Source organism: Bubalus kerabau, chromosome 2 (genome assembly GCF_029407905.1).
Source record: "Bubalus kerabau isolate K-KA32 ecotype Philippines breed swamp buffalo chromosome 2, PCC_UOA_SB_1v2, whole genome shotgun sequence".
Taxonomy (NCBI): Eukaryota; Metazoa; Chordata; class Mammalia; order Artiodactyla; family Bovidae; genus Bubalus; species Bubalus kerabau.
This window is the reverse complement of record NC_073625.1, coordinates 117,171,712-117,189,339: the sequence shown is the minus strand read 5'-3', so window position 1 is coordinate 117,189,339 and position 17,628 is coordinate 117,171,712. Positions and strand designations below refer to the sequence as shown.

Genomic DNA, 17,628 nt, shown 5'->3' with positions numbered 1-17,628 from the left:
GAAGGAATGGCAGCCCACTCCAGTGTTCTTGCCTGGGAAAGCTGATGGACAGAGGAACGTGGTGGGCTACCGTCCAAAAGGTCGCAAAGAGCTGGACGAGACCGAGGGACTAAGCACACACAAGCGGCACGTATTTAGAGTGTACAGTCTGATGGGTTTTGACGTGTGCATCTGAAATGCCACCACAATCAAGATACTGAGCTACACTTGTCACCCCAAACAATTCCCCGAGGCCTTTTCATATCTCGCCTTCCTCCAGTCCCCTCCCTGTGAGGCTATTACTTTGTCAAAGCTGTACTGCTCACCGCACAACAAGCCAATAAACAGACGAGTTGCTGGGGCAAGGAATAGCAACTCCATTCGAAAAGCCAGCAGACAGAGGAGACAGCGGACTGGTGTCTCAAAGAACCATCCTCCATGAGTTAGCATTCAGGCCTCCTGTTTTTACTAAAAAGCAGAGGGGATGTGGCTGGTTGTTGCAAACTTCTTGGTGAAGGAGTCTTTTGTTCTTGCAGCTGTCCAGGCAGGTCTGGTCACAGTGTTCCTATAAACCTTCAACAAGACAGAAGTTATCCTCTGTTCTCCATCTTTTGATCTCTATAAGAATGGAAAAGTGTTATACTTTTAAAGATCAGAGCCTTGAGAATGGGCTTTTCTGTATCTTTCAGGCTATAGGCAACATTCTCTTAACTTGTAGCAAAAGCAGACAAATACAAAGATTAAAGGATCCACTATGGAGTCAGATTTTTTCTCCCCTGTTACAAGGCCAGTGTCACACGCCTGGTAGCAGGCGCCTGGCCCAGGTCTGCCTAAACCCTGGCTCTCAGTCGTGGTGTGCTTCAAGGAGCACGAACAATGCCACCTTCTGAGGTCAAAGGGCGCTTTTGATTTTGTGAGCTTCCTCCAGCAGCCTGGTCTCCTACTGGGTCCACTCCCCTCCTCCCTGGGCTCTTAGCCCTCCGCCTCTAACCAGCCCTGCAGACCTGCCTCCTTGGATCTGAATCTCCCAGTTCCCTGAAGTTGGCCCACCTCCTCCTGGAGCTCAGTTATCTCCTGTCCAGGAAAGTTGCTGGGTCCCTGGTCTCAGATGTCACAGGTGCTTTCTTAGCAATTTTTGCCATTCAAAGTGGAGCAGGAGCTCTGATGGAATCATCTTTGAGGGGGTACAGCAAGCTCTCTGGAAAGCACCCACACTTTTTTTGCTGCTTTAGATAGACATCTTTCTGAATCTCATTACTCATGCACTTTGTTGAGCAGATTTCTGGTATAATTTAATCTTCTCTCTATGACTCAGGGCTGCCTTGGCAATCACATTTGTTAATGCCAGGTGACTGAGGGAGTGTGCAGTGTGGGTGGGGGGATGGGGGGAGACCAACCTCAGCGGTTTTACTGGAACTTACTTTCTTGGAAAGCCCACACATGGCCTTTAGCCTCAGAAGAGGAGAGGAGGTTTTATTTCTGCCTGGTCTATCGGCAGCCTAACATGCAACCAAATTTATTAGCAAATCGAGAGCTGAAACAAGCTTCTCTTAAATGGCTTTCTCATCCTGTATCAAAATAAGCATCCAAGGCACCCAGATCTGTATCTTGTTGGACAGTTCTCCGTGCCCTTTCGCACATATTTTCTCCTCTGATCTTCACAATAACCCTGTGAGAATAGCTGGGCAGGTGCTGCTGCTCACTTTAGATTCCTGCTACACAGCAGCCTCAAAAATCAATTCCAGGTCCATTCATGACATGACAGGGAGAATATACACCTTTAAGGAGGGTATATCAGAGTCTGTCTCTGTGACCTTGGGGGTACAAAGAATTTCTTGAAAGCACTAACTGTTAAGAAAAAGATCAATAAATTCCACTACATTAACATGAAAAGCTGACGTGTCAGCTTAGGTACATCAGTTGTAACAAATGTACCGTTCTGGCAGGAGATGCTGGCAGTAGGTAGCTCTGCCTATGTGGGGTCTGGCAGTGCATGGGAAATTCTCTGTATTTTCTGTTCTATAATTTTCCTGTGAGCCTAAAACTGCCCTAAAAGATTAAGTCCACTTAAGAAGGAAGAAAAAAGGAAACTTTCTCTTCCTTAAAAGATGCTATAAATAAAGTGAAAAAGTGCAAAACAGAAGATACTGGGAACACACAGCCAATTCAGTATGGGGTTAGAGTCCCGAGTACACCAAAAGCTCCTAGAAATAAATAAGAAAAAGACAAAGTACTACCAGGTGTTATGCGAGAGACCTTGTCAGTAAACACAGAAAGATGCCCAACTTTGTTAGGAATCAGGAAAATGCAAGTTGAAGACACCAGGAAGTACCATTTTACATCTACCATATTGACACAGGGGATAGCAATTAGAATTATCTTGCTGAGTACATTGTTGCTCTGACTGTTGCTACCCAATCAAGACTTGCATCTGCCCTCTAGACCCAAACAGCACTTCCCTGAAGGGTCCAACATGCAGGAGCTTCAGGGCAGCAGCATTTATGGAATCAGAAAACCTGTAAGTGAGCCATGTGTGTGCGTGCTAAGTCACTTCAGTCAGTCGGGTCTGACTCTGTGCGACCCTATGGACTGTGGCCTGCCAGCTGTCCATGGGGTTCTCAAGGCAGAATACTGGAGTGGGTTGCCAATATTTTAGCTTTTCAAAGTAAAATGGATAAATGGTGTTATGTCATGTAACAGAACATGGCAGAGAAATGAATAAACCTCAGCTTCATTCATTAACAAGTAAATTTCAAGAATATATTGTTGAATGACATATTCATTTCCTGGGGCTGCCATAACAAAGTACCACAGACAGGGTGGCTTAAACAACAAATAAATTCTTTCACAGTTTGGAGGCTAGAAGTTCAAGATCAAGGTGTTGGCAGGGCCGTGCTCCCTGTGAAGCTGCTGGGGGATGGATCTGTTCCAGGCCTTTCTCTGAGCATCTGGTTGTTCTTTGACTGACCTGACTGATGGCAACAGAACTCCAGTCTTCCTGCAGTCTCCAGGTGTGTGTGGCTCTGTGTCCAAATTTCCCCCTCTTTATAATTACACCCATTCTAATAAGACTTTGATTTGCCATGCCTTGCAGTTTGAGGACCTTAGTTCCTCAACCAGGGATTGAGATAGATGTTATCACTATTTGACAATGGAGGAAACTCAGGGATACAGAGGTTTAAATGAAGATCACTTAAGTGGCAGAACTGAAATTTGGTTTCATGTCTGTCTGACTCCAAGCACCAGGCTCTGCTCTCACAACCATCGTATTTGGGACTCGCCTGGTGGTCCAGTGGCTAAGACTCTGTGCTCCCAATGCGGGGGGCTCGTGTTCCATTCTTGGTTAGGGAACTAGATTCCACATGCCACAAGTAAGAGTCCGCATGCCGCAACTAAAGATCCTGCATACTGCAGCGCAGTAAAAAAAAAACCCCACTATATTTTGCTTCTTTGCCAGCAAAGATACAGTTGCTTTTAGTTCAGAGGGTATTGATAAGAGCCAGGGTTAGAGTAGACATTGCATTGAAAAGAAAGAGATTACAATTAAAAAATTTTTTTTAAATTTTATTAGAATATAGTTGATTTACAATGTTGTATTAGTTTCAGATGTACAGCAGGGTGATTCAAATATATATATATATACACATATATACTTATATACATGTACTGCAAGGAGATCCAACCAGTCCATTCTGAAGGAGATCAGCCTGGGATTTCTTTGGAAGGAATGATGCTAAAGCTGAAACTCCAGTACTTTGGCCACCTCATGCAAAGAGTTGACTCATTGGAAAAGACTCTGATGCTGCGAGGGATTGGGAGCAGGAGGAGAAGGGGACGACAGAGGATGAGATGGCTGGATGGCATCACTGACTCGATGGACATGAGTCTGAGTGAACTCCGGGAGTTGGTAATGGACAGGGAGGCCTGGTATGCTGCAATTCATGGGGTCGCAAAGAGTCGCAAAGACACGACTGAGCAACTGAACTGAACTGATACATGTATTCATTCTTTTTAGTTTTTATTTTATTTATTTATTTTATTGTGGGGTGTTTTTTTTTTTTTGGTTATGTCTTGTGGGCTCTTGGGCTTTTCTCTGGTTGCAGCATGCAGGCTTAGTTGCTCCAAGGCGTGTGAAATCTTAGTTCCCTGACCAGGGTTTGAACCCATGTCCCCTGCATCGGGAGGTGAATTCTTAACCACTGGGCTACCAGGGAATTCCCTATTCATTCTTTTTTAGATTCTTTTCTCATATAGGTTATCACAGAATATTGAGTAGAGTTCCCTGTGCTATGTAGTAGGTCCTTGTTGGTTATTGATCTTATACATAGTAGTGTGTGTATGTTCATCTCAAGCTCCTCTCCTGATTTATCCCTCCCCACTACATTTCCTCAGAAAGGGCAATGGCAACCCACTCCAGTGTTCTTGCCTGGAGAATCCCAGGGATGGGGGAGCCTGGTGGGCTGCCGCCCATGGGGTCACACAGAGTCAGACACGACTGAAGTGACTTAGCAGCAGTAGCAGCAGCAGCAACTACGTTTCCTCTTTGGTAACAATATGTTTGTTTTCAACATTTGTGTCTGTTTTTATTTTGTAAAGTTTATTTGTGTCTATTAAAAAATAGATTAATATCTATTAAAAATAGATTCCACATATACGTGACATTATATGATATTTGTCTTTCTCTGCCTGACTTACTTCACCCAGTATGACAATCTCTAGGTCCATCCATGTTGCTGCAAATGGCATTATTTCATTCTTTTTAATGTCTGAGTCCCACTCTAATGACCTTATTACTTCTATGAAGATCCTCTATCTAAAAGAGGTCACATTATGTAATGCTAAAGGTTAAGGCTCATGGACCGTATTCTCTGAGAGGGACACAATTCAATCCAAAACAAATTTAAAAAAGTGGCAGAATACATTTAATGAGATACCATTTACATAAAGCTTGCTGCTGCTGCTGCTGCTAAGTCGCTTCAGTTGTGTCTGACTCTGTGCGACCCCATAGATGGCAGCCCACCAGGCTCCCCCGTCCCTGGGATTCTCCAGGCAAGAACACTGGAGTGGGGTGCCATTTCCTTCTCCAATGCATTAAAGTGGAAAGTGAAAGTGAAGTTGCTCAGTCGTGTCCGACTCTTCACAACCCCATGGACTGCAGCCTACCAGGCTCCTCCGTCCATGGGATTTTCCAGGCAAGAGTACTGGAGTGGGGTGCCATTGCCTTCTCCACATAAAGCTTGAAGTGAAGTGAAGTGAACTGAAGTTGCTCAGTCGTGTCTGACTCTTTGCGACCCCATGGACTGTAGCCCACCAAGCTCCTCCATCCATGGGATTCTCCAGGCAAGAATGCTGGAGTGGGTTGCCATTTCCTTCTCCAGGGGATCTTTCTGACCCAGGGATCGAACCCAGGTATCCCGCATTGCAGGCAGATGCTTTAACCTCTGAGCCACCAAAGAAGCCCATAAAGCTTAGGAATACATAAATACTTGAAAGTTTAATGAGAGAGGAGTGATCAAGATGACTGATTAAGAAGATGCAGAACTTACCTCCTCCTACAGGCACCCCCAGACTACAGCTCCTTATAGAGAAACTGTCTGAGAACAACCTGAAGACTGGCAGAAGAGATTTTCCACAACTAAAGACAGAAAGAAAGAACCTATGAGATGGGTAGGAGAGGGGGAGATGTGATATAGTGAAGACCCACACAACTGGGTGGGTAATCTACAAACAGTGGATAATTATAATTGCAGAGGGTCTCCCCAAAGAGTGAGGGGTCTGAGCCCAATATCAGGCTCCCCAGCCTAGGGGTCTTGCACCTGGAAGATGAACCCCTAGAACGTCTGCCTTTGAAAGCCAGCCGGGCTTGCATTCAGGAGAGCTGAAGTTCGAAACAGAGACTCTGCTCTTAAAGGGCTCATGCAAAATTTCACACACTCCAAAGACGCTGTGCAGAGGCAGTAATTTGTTAGGAGACTGGGTCAGACCCACTTGCTGATCTTGGAGAGCCTCTTGGATAGGCAGGAGGTAACTGGGACCCTTTATGGGACATAGATGTGGGCAGCAGCCATTTTGGGGAGCTTGCTCTGCCTCAGGGACCCTGAGCTGGTGATGTTCTCTCCTTAGCCTGTTGACACCAGGGGCTTACCCGCCAGCCAGTGAGCCAGCACCAGCCCTAGGCCCCCGGGTCCTAGAGTCAGACCCCTGGAGACCTGGCCCTTCCGACCAATGAGCTGGCATCAGCCCTGGGACACTTCAGGCTGCATGGCCAACCATGTTGGGATGCAGCTCTGCCTGCCCACAGCTGGCAGCCTCTGCTCGGGGCAGGGCCTGGGGCTGCCCCATGGGCAAGGGGCCAGCCCTGCCTACCAGTGCACCCACAGTGGTCAGCCCTGCCACAGCAGAAGGGTTCACACAGCTCACAGAGTGGGGCCCCCCCAAGAGCATATCTCTCTGGTGACCAGAGGGGAATGTGCTGCTTGGCCCCATAGGGTGTCTCCTACCTCAGGCCACTTCTCCAAGAGAAACATAACCAACCTCCATAATACATAGAAATAAAAACAGAATTGGTGAGAATGAGGCAACAGAGGAATATGTTCCAAATGAACGAACAAGATAAAATCCCATAAGAAGAGCTAAGCAAAGTGGAGATGACCTACCTTAAAAAGAATTCAAAGTAATTCTTTGATCATGTAGATACTTGGGAGAAGAATGGATAAACACAGTGAGAAGTTTAATGAGAATTAGAAAATATATAGAAGAGCCAAACAGAGCTGAAGAATACATAACTGAAATTAAAAAAATGCACTAGTAGGAATCAAAATTAGATGATACAGAGGAACATGTCAATCAACTGGAAGACAGAGTAGTGGTAACTACCCAAACTCAACAGAAAAAAGAATTTTCAAAATGATGATAAAGAGACCTCTGGGGCAACATCAGGGATACTAACATTCACATTATAGGGGTCCCAGAAGGAGAAGAGAGAAAGAAAGGGGCAGAGAACTTACTTAAATAGACAATAGCTGAAAAGTTCTCTAACCTGTAAGACCTGAATAGATATTTTCCCAAGAAGACACACAGATGACCAACAGACGCATGAGAAGATGCTCAGCATCACCAGCCACCAAGAAAGTGCCAATCAGAACCCAAGGAGATATCCCCTCCTACCTGTCAGAGTGGCTGTTACCAACAAAAATAGAATAAGTGTTGTCAAGGATGTGGTGAAGGGGAACCCTTGTACACTGTTGCTCAGAATGTATATTTGTGCAGTCTCCATGAAAAACAGTTTGGAGGTTCCTCAAAGATTAAAAAATACCATTTGATTCAGCAATTTCACTTCTGGGTGTTTTCCCAAAGGAAACAAAACATGAGTTTGGAAAGATGTATGTACCCTTATGTTCATTCCAGTGCTATTTTCAGTAGCCAAGATATGGAAGCAACCTAAGTGTCCATTAGTAGATGAATTAATAAAGAAGATATGATATATATATACAATAGAATACTACTCAGCCATAAAAAAATTAAATCTTGTCATTTGTGAATGTGATGGGCCTTGAAAGTATTTTTTAACTGTATACTATTGATTATTTTTATTTAATTTTTAAAATTTATTTTTTATTGAAGTATAGTTGACTTACAATGTTCTTTTAATTTCTTCTGTACAGCAAAGTGATTCAGTTATACATATACATATATATCCCTTTTTATATTCTTTTCCTTTACTATTTATCTCAGGATAGTGAATATAGTTCTCTGTGCTATACAGTAGGACCTTGTTGTTTATCCATTCTATATGTAATATTAATGGTTTGCATCTGCTAACCCAAATCCCCAGACCGCCCCCCTCTCCCATCCCCTTGGCAACCACAAGCCTGTTCTCTGAGCCTGTGAGTCTGTTTCTATTTCACAGATAGATTCATTTCTGTCGTATTTTAGATTCCACATATAAGTGATATCATACAGTATTTGTCCTTTTCTTTCTTTTTTTTAATACTCATTTTTATTATTTATTTACTTGGCTGTAGTTGCAGCATATGGGATCTAGTTTCCCGACTAGGGATCAAACCCAGGCCCCCTGCATTGGGAGCGCAGAGTCTTAGCCACGGGACCACCGGAGAAGTCCCTGTCCTTTTCTTTCTGACTTACTTCACATAGCACGAGAATCTTTAATTCCACCCATGTTGCTGCAAATGGCATTATTTCATTCTTTTTTCTGGCTGAGTAGTATTCCATTGTGTGTATGTACCTCATCTTCTTTGTGCATTCATCTGTCAGTGGACATTCATGTTGTTCCTATGTCTTGGCTATTGTGAATAGTGCTGCTATGAGCATAGGGTGCATGCATTTTTTTGAATTATAGTTTTGTTTGGAGTGGGACTGCTGGATCATATGGTAGTTCTATTTTCAGTTTTTTGTGGAGTTTCCGTACTGTTTTCCATAGGGGCTGCACCAACTTATGTTCCCGTCAACAGTGTAGGAGGGGTCCCTTTGGCCACACCCTCTCCAGCATTTGCTGTTTGTATACTTTGTCATAATGGCCATAATGACTGGTGTGCAGTGATATCTCATTGTAGTTTTGATTTGCATTTCTCTAATAATTAGTGATGTTGAGCATATTTTCACATGCCTCTTGTCCATCTGTGTGTCTTCTTTGGAGAAATGTCTATTTAAGTCTCCTGCTCATTTTTCCACTGGGTTGTTTGGTTTTTTGTTGTTGGGTTGTATGAAATATTTGTATATTTTGGAAATTAAGCCCCTGTTGTGGACCTTGAAAGTATTACACTAAATGAAATAAGTTAGATAAAGACAAATATATGATTTCACTTATATGTGGAATCTAAAAACCAAAACAAATGAACAAGCATTACAAAGTAGAAACAGACTCATTGATACAGAGAACAAATAGGTGATTGCCAGAGGGGAGGGGAGTGGGGGAAGAGGGGAAATAGTTGAGGGAGATTAACAGGTACAAACTTCCAGTTACAAAATAAAAGAGTCACAGGGGTGAAGTGTACAGCATGAGGAATATAGGCAATAATATTGTAATAACTTTGTATGGTTACAGACGGTAACTAGGCTCAGTTGTGATGATTGTTTTATAATATATAGAAATATCAAATCACTATGTTGTATACCTGGAGCTAACATAGTGTTTAGGTAAATTATACTTCAATTAAAAAAAAAAAACAATTTTAGTGAAAAGGAAGGGAATGATAGATGACAAATCTGAAATAGTGGGTATTCCTGGGCAGAGGAGAGAAGGACGTGATTAGGGACTTCAGATGTCTTTTGTTGTCATTGTTCAGTTGATTAGTCATGCCCAACTCTTTGTGATGCCTTGGAATTTCAGATGCCTTGGGATTTCCTGTTGCTTAAACTGATTGGCAGATGCATTGGCTTGTTTTCATATCCTTTATAATATATGTGTTACTTTTATGCAAGAAGCAATTCATAAAAAGTACAAACTTTTTAAAATAGAATCAGAAAAAAAGACTTGGAGGCAAGTATCCACAACACTTTGGAGGAGTTTTGCTATTAAGGGGAGGAGTGAAACGGGGTGATGGCTGGGGCTGGGGGGATGAGGGAAATTTTCTTGTTTTATATGCAAAGAGCTAAGTTCAGAGAGATGAAGTGTCTCACTGAGGCTCACACAGCTGGCCTGGGTCAGCGGGGAGTGGCTCCCAGGTCCTGGCCCCCAACACAGTGCTCCTTCCACCCCTACAGCTGCTGCCTGTTTCTTGTGGTCATTATGAGGGTCCTTGGATACTGGCCTTCAGGGTGGTCCCCCTACTCCTATGGGAATTCCAGGACCCAGAGCCTTGGAGCTGGAGGGACCAGCGCTGCCTCTTGACTTGACTGATCTTCTCTCTCACTTGTCTCTTATTGTGACATGAAACCAGCTCCAGACATGTGTTTGGCTCTTCTCTCTGGTCAAGGGCAGACCACCCACCCACATGCCTGCCTCTGGAGGGGCTGCCTGCACTGTGAACCTAAGACCAGCTTTGCCGAGTTTACAGTAGAAGCAGGGTCTGAGATACCATTCTGGAGGGTTTTCCTGGTTCTTCCTGAGAGTCAGAATGTAGTCATGAGGCCGTTAGCACTGAGGCTGTCAAAAGAGAGCCCCAAATGACCCCTCAGCTCTTCTGGAAGCTGGCGCTTGGTCCAGTGAGCTGGAGCATTTGACTCTGCTGTGACCCCAGCTGTCCCTGGCATGATGGGGCAAGCTCAGCTTGAGCTCAGTCCATCCATCAGGAAAAGGGAACGGTGTTCCCCTTTGTGTGCCTCGTGTTCCCCTGTGGAAGGACGGAGTCGGATGGCGCCATCTCTAAGTTCCTTCCAGCCACAGAGATTCTAGATGTTTTGTACGATGTCATTTGAACCTACAAAGTTAGCTCATAGAGACACAGGGGCTCTTTTTTATTTTGCTGAAGTGCCAGAGCATTCAGTTCCCCAGCACCTGAAGGAGTCAAATCCAGCAGAAGTCCAAGGAGGGAGGGTCTGGGGTCTTCTGAGCACCAGCAGGGACAGAGCACAGAGCACCGGCCAGCTGTGCCCTGTGGCCAGAAACAAGTGTCAGGAGAGCCCGGTCGGCCTCAAGATACTCGGACTCAGTGTCTTCACTTCTGGAGAATTATTCTAAAGAAACGGTCAGATATGTAGATAACAGTATATACATAAGTGTGTTATCACAGTACTGTTTAAAAATATTGAAAAACTTTATAAACAACTCAAGTGTTCAGAAATTGATGACTAGTTGAATACATTTTGTGTCCATATCATCACGTACCAGGAAGCTATTAAAAATCATGTTCGATCCCTGCTTCCGGAAGATTCCTCATACCTCCGAGTACTAACCCTGGGCATCACAGCTACTGAAGTTGTGCGCTCTAGAGCCCCTGAGCTGCAATGAGAGTAGCCCCTGCTCCCTGCAACAAGAGAGAACCCACACACAGCAACGAAGACCCAGCACAGCCATAAATAAAGAAATGAATTAAACTCATGTTAGGGGAGATTTTGGAGATACTTCTAATACATTAAGTGAAAAAATAATATGTATAACTGTATCTATTGAATGATATAAATTGCAGATGGATAGATAGGTGTACACACATGTATATTTTCAAAATACAGAAGGATGTATATCATACTGTCAGCAGCAATTGTCTCTGGATAGTAGGGCTATGGCTAACTTTTATTTCTTTATGAGTTTTTGTATGTAATATCTGAGATATATTACAGCTTTTCTTCTTTAGACTTCTTTGTAAGTACAAGATTTTTAATAAATGTTTCTTTCATATGCAGAAAAACCACAAAATATTATTAGGATTTTTATTTTTAATAGAGGTAAATATTTTTAACAGTTGTAAAAGACACATAATATACAATTTACCATTTTTAAGCGTACATTTGGTAGTGTTAAGTACATTCACATTGTTGTGTAACCAAACTCCAGGACTCTTCATTCTACAAAGCTGAAACCCTACCCGTTGAATAGCAGCTCTCCACACCCACACCTGCAGCACTTTTCTACTGTCTGTCTCCAGGTATTGATCACCCCGGGTACCTCATGTCTTTGTCTTTTTGTGATTGGCTTATTTCGCTTAACATGATGTCATTAAGGTTCATCCATGTAGTAACATGTGTCAGAATTTCCTTCCTTTTTAAGGCTAAATAGTATTCTGTTGTATGTTTATACCACTTTTTTTTATACATTTGTTTGTCAGTGTATACTTGGGTTGCTTCCACCTTTTGGCTATTGTGAATATTGCTTCTATACATGGATATACAAATTCTCTTCAAGACCCTATTCAGTTCTTTTGGGTATATATTCAGAAGAGGAGTTACTGAGTCATATGATAGTTTTTTTTTTTTTTTTTTTTTTTTTTTTACTGTGCACAAGGGTTCCTGACCAATATTGTTACTTTCTGTTTTGTTTTGATAGCAGCTGCCCCTAAAAAGTCATTTTAAAAAGAGGACAGTCTGAGCTGAAATTTTGCCCATATCCTCTGAGTGCCAGGTAATGACTCCTGGGCTGAGTGCAAACAGTGTATATACACAGAGGTTTATTACAAAGTCCCAGGCTCCCTGGAGCTTGTGGGCCAGCCAGGAGCTTGTTCTGGCTATCCCTCATCACTCAGGACCTCGCTGGAGGGATCTGGCCACATGCCCTAAACTCATTTCAAAGCAGAGCCATTCAGGCGGACCTTGTGCCAGAGCTGCAGGGGAGGTTTGTAACCCACCCTGTGACTGTGGCTGTACAGGGGCATCCAGGCCTGGCCTGGCAAGCGCAGCAGGCTGAGCCATGGCACACTTATGGCTTCCTTGCTTCTGGCATCACTGCCAGCCTGTCCTTAGGTCTTCCTGGTCTCAGGCTGAAGCAGGGTGGGGCTGGATTGCCCCCAGTCAGAGCTGCTCCCAAAGACAGTGCAGAGAAATGGAGGTCCCTGGGCAAACCTGGTCATTGATGGGGACCTGTTCTTGGGCTCTGGGGAGGGTCAGAATAAGTCATTAGTGGGCAGCTGAACAGAAGGCAGGAAGCAGCCATGTCAGCCCTTGTATCTGCAGACGGACCTGTGAGATGGCCTCCAAGATGGTGGGTGCCTAGATGCTCCATATCACAGAACTTTTGCCTTGAAATTGCTGGAGGCAGAAGGATGGCCTTGCTGACCTCTGGAGGGCCCAACCAGCCCAAGAATGTCACTTGATATCTCACTCTCGTACTGATGCCTATCATAAATATTTTTGTGTGCAGTACACTTTTTAAACCTTTTTTGGGGCTGCACCCAGTTTTCATTGTGGCACGAATCTTTTAGTTGCAGCATGCAAACTCTTAGTTGTGGCAGGCGGGATCTAGTTCCCCAACCAGGAATCGAACCCCAGCCCCGTGCATTGGGAGCTCGACGTCTCAGCCACTGGACTACCAGGGAGGTCTCCACAGTCCAGTTTATTATGTGTCCTATTTCAGTTTCTGTCTCTGAGACCCGGAGGCTCCCTGGAACTTCTTTTATTTGGGATTGTTAGCATCAGTGGCTCCCGTCCCTTCTCCTGGCCCCTGGACCTTCTGCTGGGGGTCTGAGGTGCGGCAAAAGGCACAGTGAGGGACAGGCCACTGTCACAGGCCCCACTGTGGGGCAGCTCTGTCTCATGCTGGGGAAATTCACATCCGTTGTGGTCTGTGGAAACCCGTAGTCCCCCTGGTGACTCTCATCAGACAGAAATGACCTTCCTCAGGCAGAAGTAGGGAGTATGACACATGGTCACTGGCTTGGGAAAGCCTGCTGACCCATCTCCCATGGGTCTGTCCTGTCCTGACTCACCCAGAGGCAGCAGGACCTGAGGGGCTGCTGAGGGGCTGCTGTGGCGGCACCCAGGGCCAGCTGCACAAGCATGAGACCTCTGCCGTCACACAGGCCTCTGTGCTCAGAAGGGCCCACCCTCAGTTTAAGGCTCTGCTGTCACCAAAATTAATTTTTAATAAATTAAGCTGGTCCTGGTGGCACCTCTTCCATGGCAGCTCTGGAGGACTGCTCTCAAGGGCAGGAAGGACAAGATCATGCCACACCCAACGCAGCCTGTGCTACCTCTGAAGTCCCAGCATTTTGAATTAGCACAACACATAATTGTCCCTATGCCCTGCCCCATTTTAGATTTATTTGCCTGCATGTTCCATTCTGCAACTAGACTGTACCCTCCTGGGGTGAGGGCCAGGCCTCCAAGCAGCTGGCACTTGATACTCAATAAATGCCAGTTGAAGTAACTTCTGAAGACTTCAAGCCAAGTCAGCTTTTCAGTGGCAAAGAACAAAACAGATGATCCCTGATTATGAAAAGTTAGATTTTATAAGGAAAGTATATGGGAAATAATGTGATCTTGGTTTATGTAAAACCACAGCTGGGCCATGGCTGCATTTCCACATTGCTGCATCTCTGGAAAAGCACTGATACTATTACATACCTGCTGTTTCTGGGCACTGTGCTGGGTGCTCTGATGCATCATCTCCTATTTAATTCCTACAACCTCTCAAGGTCTACTAGGCCCAGAGAGCTGAGCAGCTTGTCCAAGGCTACACATTGACCAGAAGAAGAATGGGGATATGAATGTATGTAGGACTGCCTGACTTCAGAGGCCTCCTTACTGGTGTTTTGATCCTGGGGAAGGGCAAGAGACAGTAATTGAGTGAAGGAGGAGGGGTGGCTTCCTATAAGGAGCAGTCACTTTAGGACCAAATAGCAGAGTAATATCTGGAGTAATGCCTGTAACATCTTAAAGATGTATTCCTGCAAAACGTCATGTGCAGGTTGTGAAACACACCTTTCCTACCTATAGGAGCTGAGATATAATAACATTTGTCTCGTGGGGTTGCCCTGAAGATCAATTGAGACAGTGATGACTGAGATGATTGTATCAAGGAAGCAGACTTTGGTGTCTTGGATTATTGCCTTTTTAGAGTGAGGCCTTATAGTTTTTCTGGAGACTGTTTCAGCTCCACTTTGGTATATTAATTTAGTCTTTACTGAAAATGTTCACCACTGAGGGTATCACCTCTGGACTTGGTTGCCTTTCCAATATCCATTTCCCCTTTCTTCCTTACTAAAAGAGCCCTCATTTTTTTTGGTGCAACAGAATGGCCAACAAGCCTAGGCCATGGTCATTGCAACCAAGTGCTCTGCTTTCCCAGCCTGCCTTGCAGCTGAGAGAGACCATGTGACCAACTCTGGCCAATGGGATTGAAGTGGAACAGGCTGCCTGGCACAGTTCTTTCTAGGATGAAAAGGTTCTTTCTAGTCTTTCTTCCTAGGTTGAAAAGATTTCTGATATTGGAAATGGCAGTAACTATATTTCCATAGAAAAAGGCCAAGAGAATCACAAAGATGCCAGCCCTGATACCCTTAAGCACCAGCCCCCACCCACTTTCAGATATTTTATTTTGTGAGACAAAGAAGCCATTATTTGTTCAAGTGCCTGCAAGGTGGGTTTCTGTTGCTTATAGCCATATTTATACTTGACTGACAGTGTGGCACTTCTTTCTGCTTTTACTCCTGTGTGCCATGGGAGAGATGGCCTAAGGTCCTCGAGGAACTCCCAATCCTGCAGGGTTTCTCTCCTGTCTTTATTCAGACTTTTGTCAGACCTTTTTGTGCTCTTGGAGCCTTGAGGGCATCCTGGTCTTTCTCTAACCACCCAGTGTGCCCATCTCCCTCATCTATTCTGACCTCAATTTTCCATTTCCTTTGGCTAATTCCTTCTCCCCTAAATCATCTTCCTGTCACACATACTAAGTGAGTGTCTACTCCCTACATCATGTGGTACACAAAACACACACACATTCACACACACACTCCACATACACCTCTCTCCTGGACTTTTTGTCTTCTTGATAAATGGAAAGCCACAGATCTGAAATGCAGTGCCCTGATTATGTTTCCACCCAATTCCATCTGCTCTTGCCAGATGGAGTGCTCTTAATCCGCATATAATTTTAGATACAGGAGAGGCTGCCACGGAGACCAGACACCCTCATTGGCACACAGAGAGCCTGTCCTTTCTCCTCTGCCCCAAGCTGTGCCCCGCTGGCGTAGCCTGGGGGACGTACCAAGGAGGGTCTGAGAGCAGAGCCTCTCCAGGATTCTCAGTGGAGTGCTGACCTTGGAGGGCAGGACTCCAGGGCCACCCTGAGGGCTATTTGGGGACTACCTACCCAGGTCCCACCCCCACTCAAGCAGGCCCAGAGCTGGCCAGAGTGGTTGGTGCTTGAGGGAATCAACTATTTTCTTCTACCTAGGTTTGCTGCGCTTCTGGCTGAGAAGGTCCTGACTCATTCCAGTCCTCAGCCCTCTCCCATGTGGGAAAGAGGGGACTGTAGCTTTGCCACTGACAGTATGAGCTATAAGGAGCCCCTGGGGGGTGGCTTACCACATTGGATGAGGGAATGGCCCCTTGTCTTGTAGGAATGCTTTCTCAATGGGAACTGCCACCCTGCCTCGCTGATCTCCTGAATTGTGTAACCCAGGCTGCAGGGAGCAGCTCCTGCTGTGTGGGCCTGCCCTTGGGACCACAAGCTCTGGCTCCTTATCCACACCACGGTGCCTCCTGATGTTGCAAGAAGGGGGACCCCTTCCAGGGCCCAAAAGGGGGCTCTTGTCCAACACTCAGGAGTGAATTGTCTGAGGAGACACAAGTGCTGACAAGGCAAGAGACTTTATTGGGAAGGGGCTCCTGGGTGGAAAACAGGAAGGTCAGGGAAACCAGGAGGACTGATTGCCACGTGGCTCACAGTCTTGGGTTTTACGGTGATGTAATTTCTGGGTTGTCTTTGGGCAGTAGTTCTGACTAAGGGTCCTTCCTGGCGTTGCTCACCCAAGATGGATGCCAGCGACAGGGATTCTAAGAGGTGGTCGGACACGTGGTGTCTCCTTTTAACCTCTCCTGAACTCTTCCGGTTGGTGGTTGCTTGTTAGTTTCCTGTTTCTTACCAAGAGCACCTGTCTTAAAATAACTCATGCAAATGGTTACTATGGTGCCTGACCAAGGTGGATGGTTTCAGTCAATGTGCTTCCCCTAACACCGACACTCAGCAGAGGGTCTGAAAGCTTCCTGCAGGCATCTCTCCCATCCTGGGGAGCCTTGCTGAGGTGGTTGCGGGTGGGCAATCAAGGCTTTCTCCTGGGCGTCAGGAGGCTGGAGGCTTCCAGTCTCTCCTTTTGGGCACTACTGGCTTAGGCGGACTCAGCCTGTGGTCTGCAGAGCATAGCTGAAGGTCAGGAAAAAGAAGGGAAGAGCACCCCACCATTAAAGGTCACAGGCCTAAGCAGGGTCTCAGACTCCACCAGGGGGGCTCCAGTATATTTTGGAAAGAGGCCTGGTTCTGATATCAGAATCGAGTCAAGAACTGACCATGTGACCTTATTGCTTTTTCTCTTGGAATCTTAGCTTCCTTCTGAGTGGAAGCTCTCCATGAACCACAGGGCTGGCAGAGAAGGACTTTTGTAGTCAGCGGGGGCCTCTCTTGTCCACCTCCACACAGTGGGGACTCTGTCCTCTTCTATTCCCTTGGTATGTCCTGGACTTGCTTCCTTGTGAAAGCTTCACACAGGTCATATCAAACAGTAAAACAAGCTCCCATGCATGCATGCATACTAAGTTGCTCAGTCGTGTCTAACTCTTTGGGACCCCATGGACTGTAACCCACGATGCTCTTCTGTCTATGGGGTTGCCATGCCCTCCTCCGGGGGATCTTCCCGGCTCAGGGATCAAACCCGTGTTTCTCAGTCTACTGCATTGGCAGGCAGGTTCTTTACTACTAGCGCCACCTGGAAAGCCCCCAAAACAAGCCCCCAGCCCACATTAAATATTTTTTGCTGTCAACTTTTGGAAAGAGTTTTTTAAAAGTTGTTTTATGCATTATTTGGCTATAAATGACTTACTGAGTTTTGACTGGCTGGTTTCTCAGTGATCATGGTGTATACTGGAAATTCTACAGAAAAGCTTCAGAGTTCTAAAGGCAGTGCCATTGTCTTAAACTCTGAGTGAGTTAATTTGCAAGCCAGTTAGTAAACCATTAGCACTTGGTAGGGGCATGTACACCATGGAAACTGTCAAACACTAGAAATCAGCGTAGTGTGAATTCGTAGCTGATTTACTCCCAACCAC

General features: G+C 45.4%; 1 long non-coding RNA gene across 1 annotated transcript in view; it reads left to right on the top strand.

Annotated features, from left to right (window-relative positions):
• Positions 1 to 2,366: 2,366 nt before the first annotated feature.
• The window catches only part of LOC129643663 (uncharacterized), a 39,553-nt gene continuing 24,291 nt past the window's right edge, over positions 2,367 to 17,628 (top strand). Inside the window, exon 1 of the long non-coding RNA XR_008710420.1 lies at positions 2,367 to 2,990. This is a non-coding gene — a long non-coding RNA (uncharacterized LOC129643663). The remainder of the gene's footprint in view (positions 2,991 to 17,628) is intronic.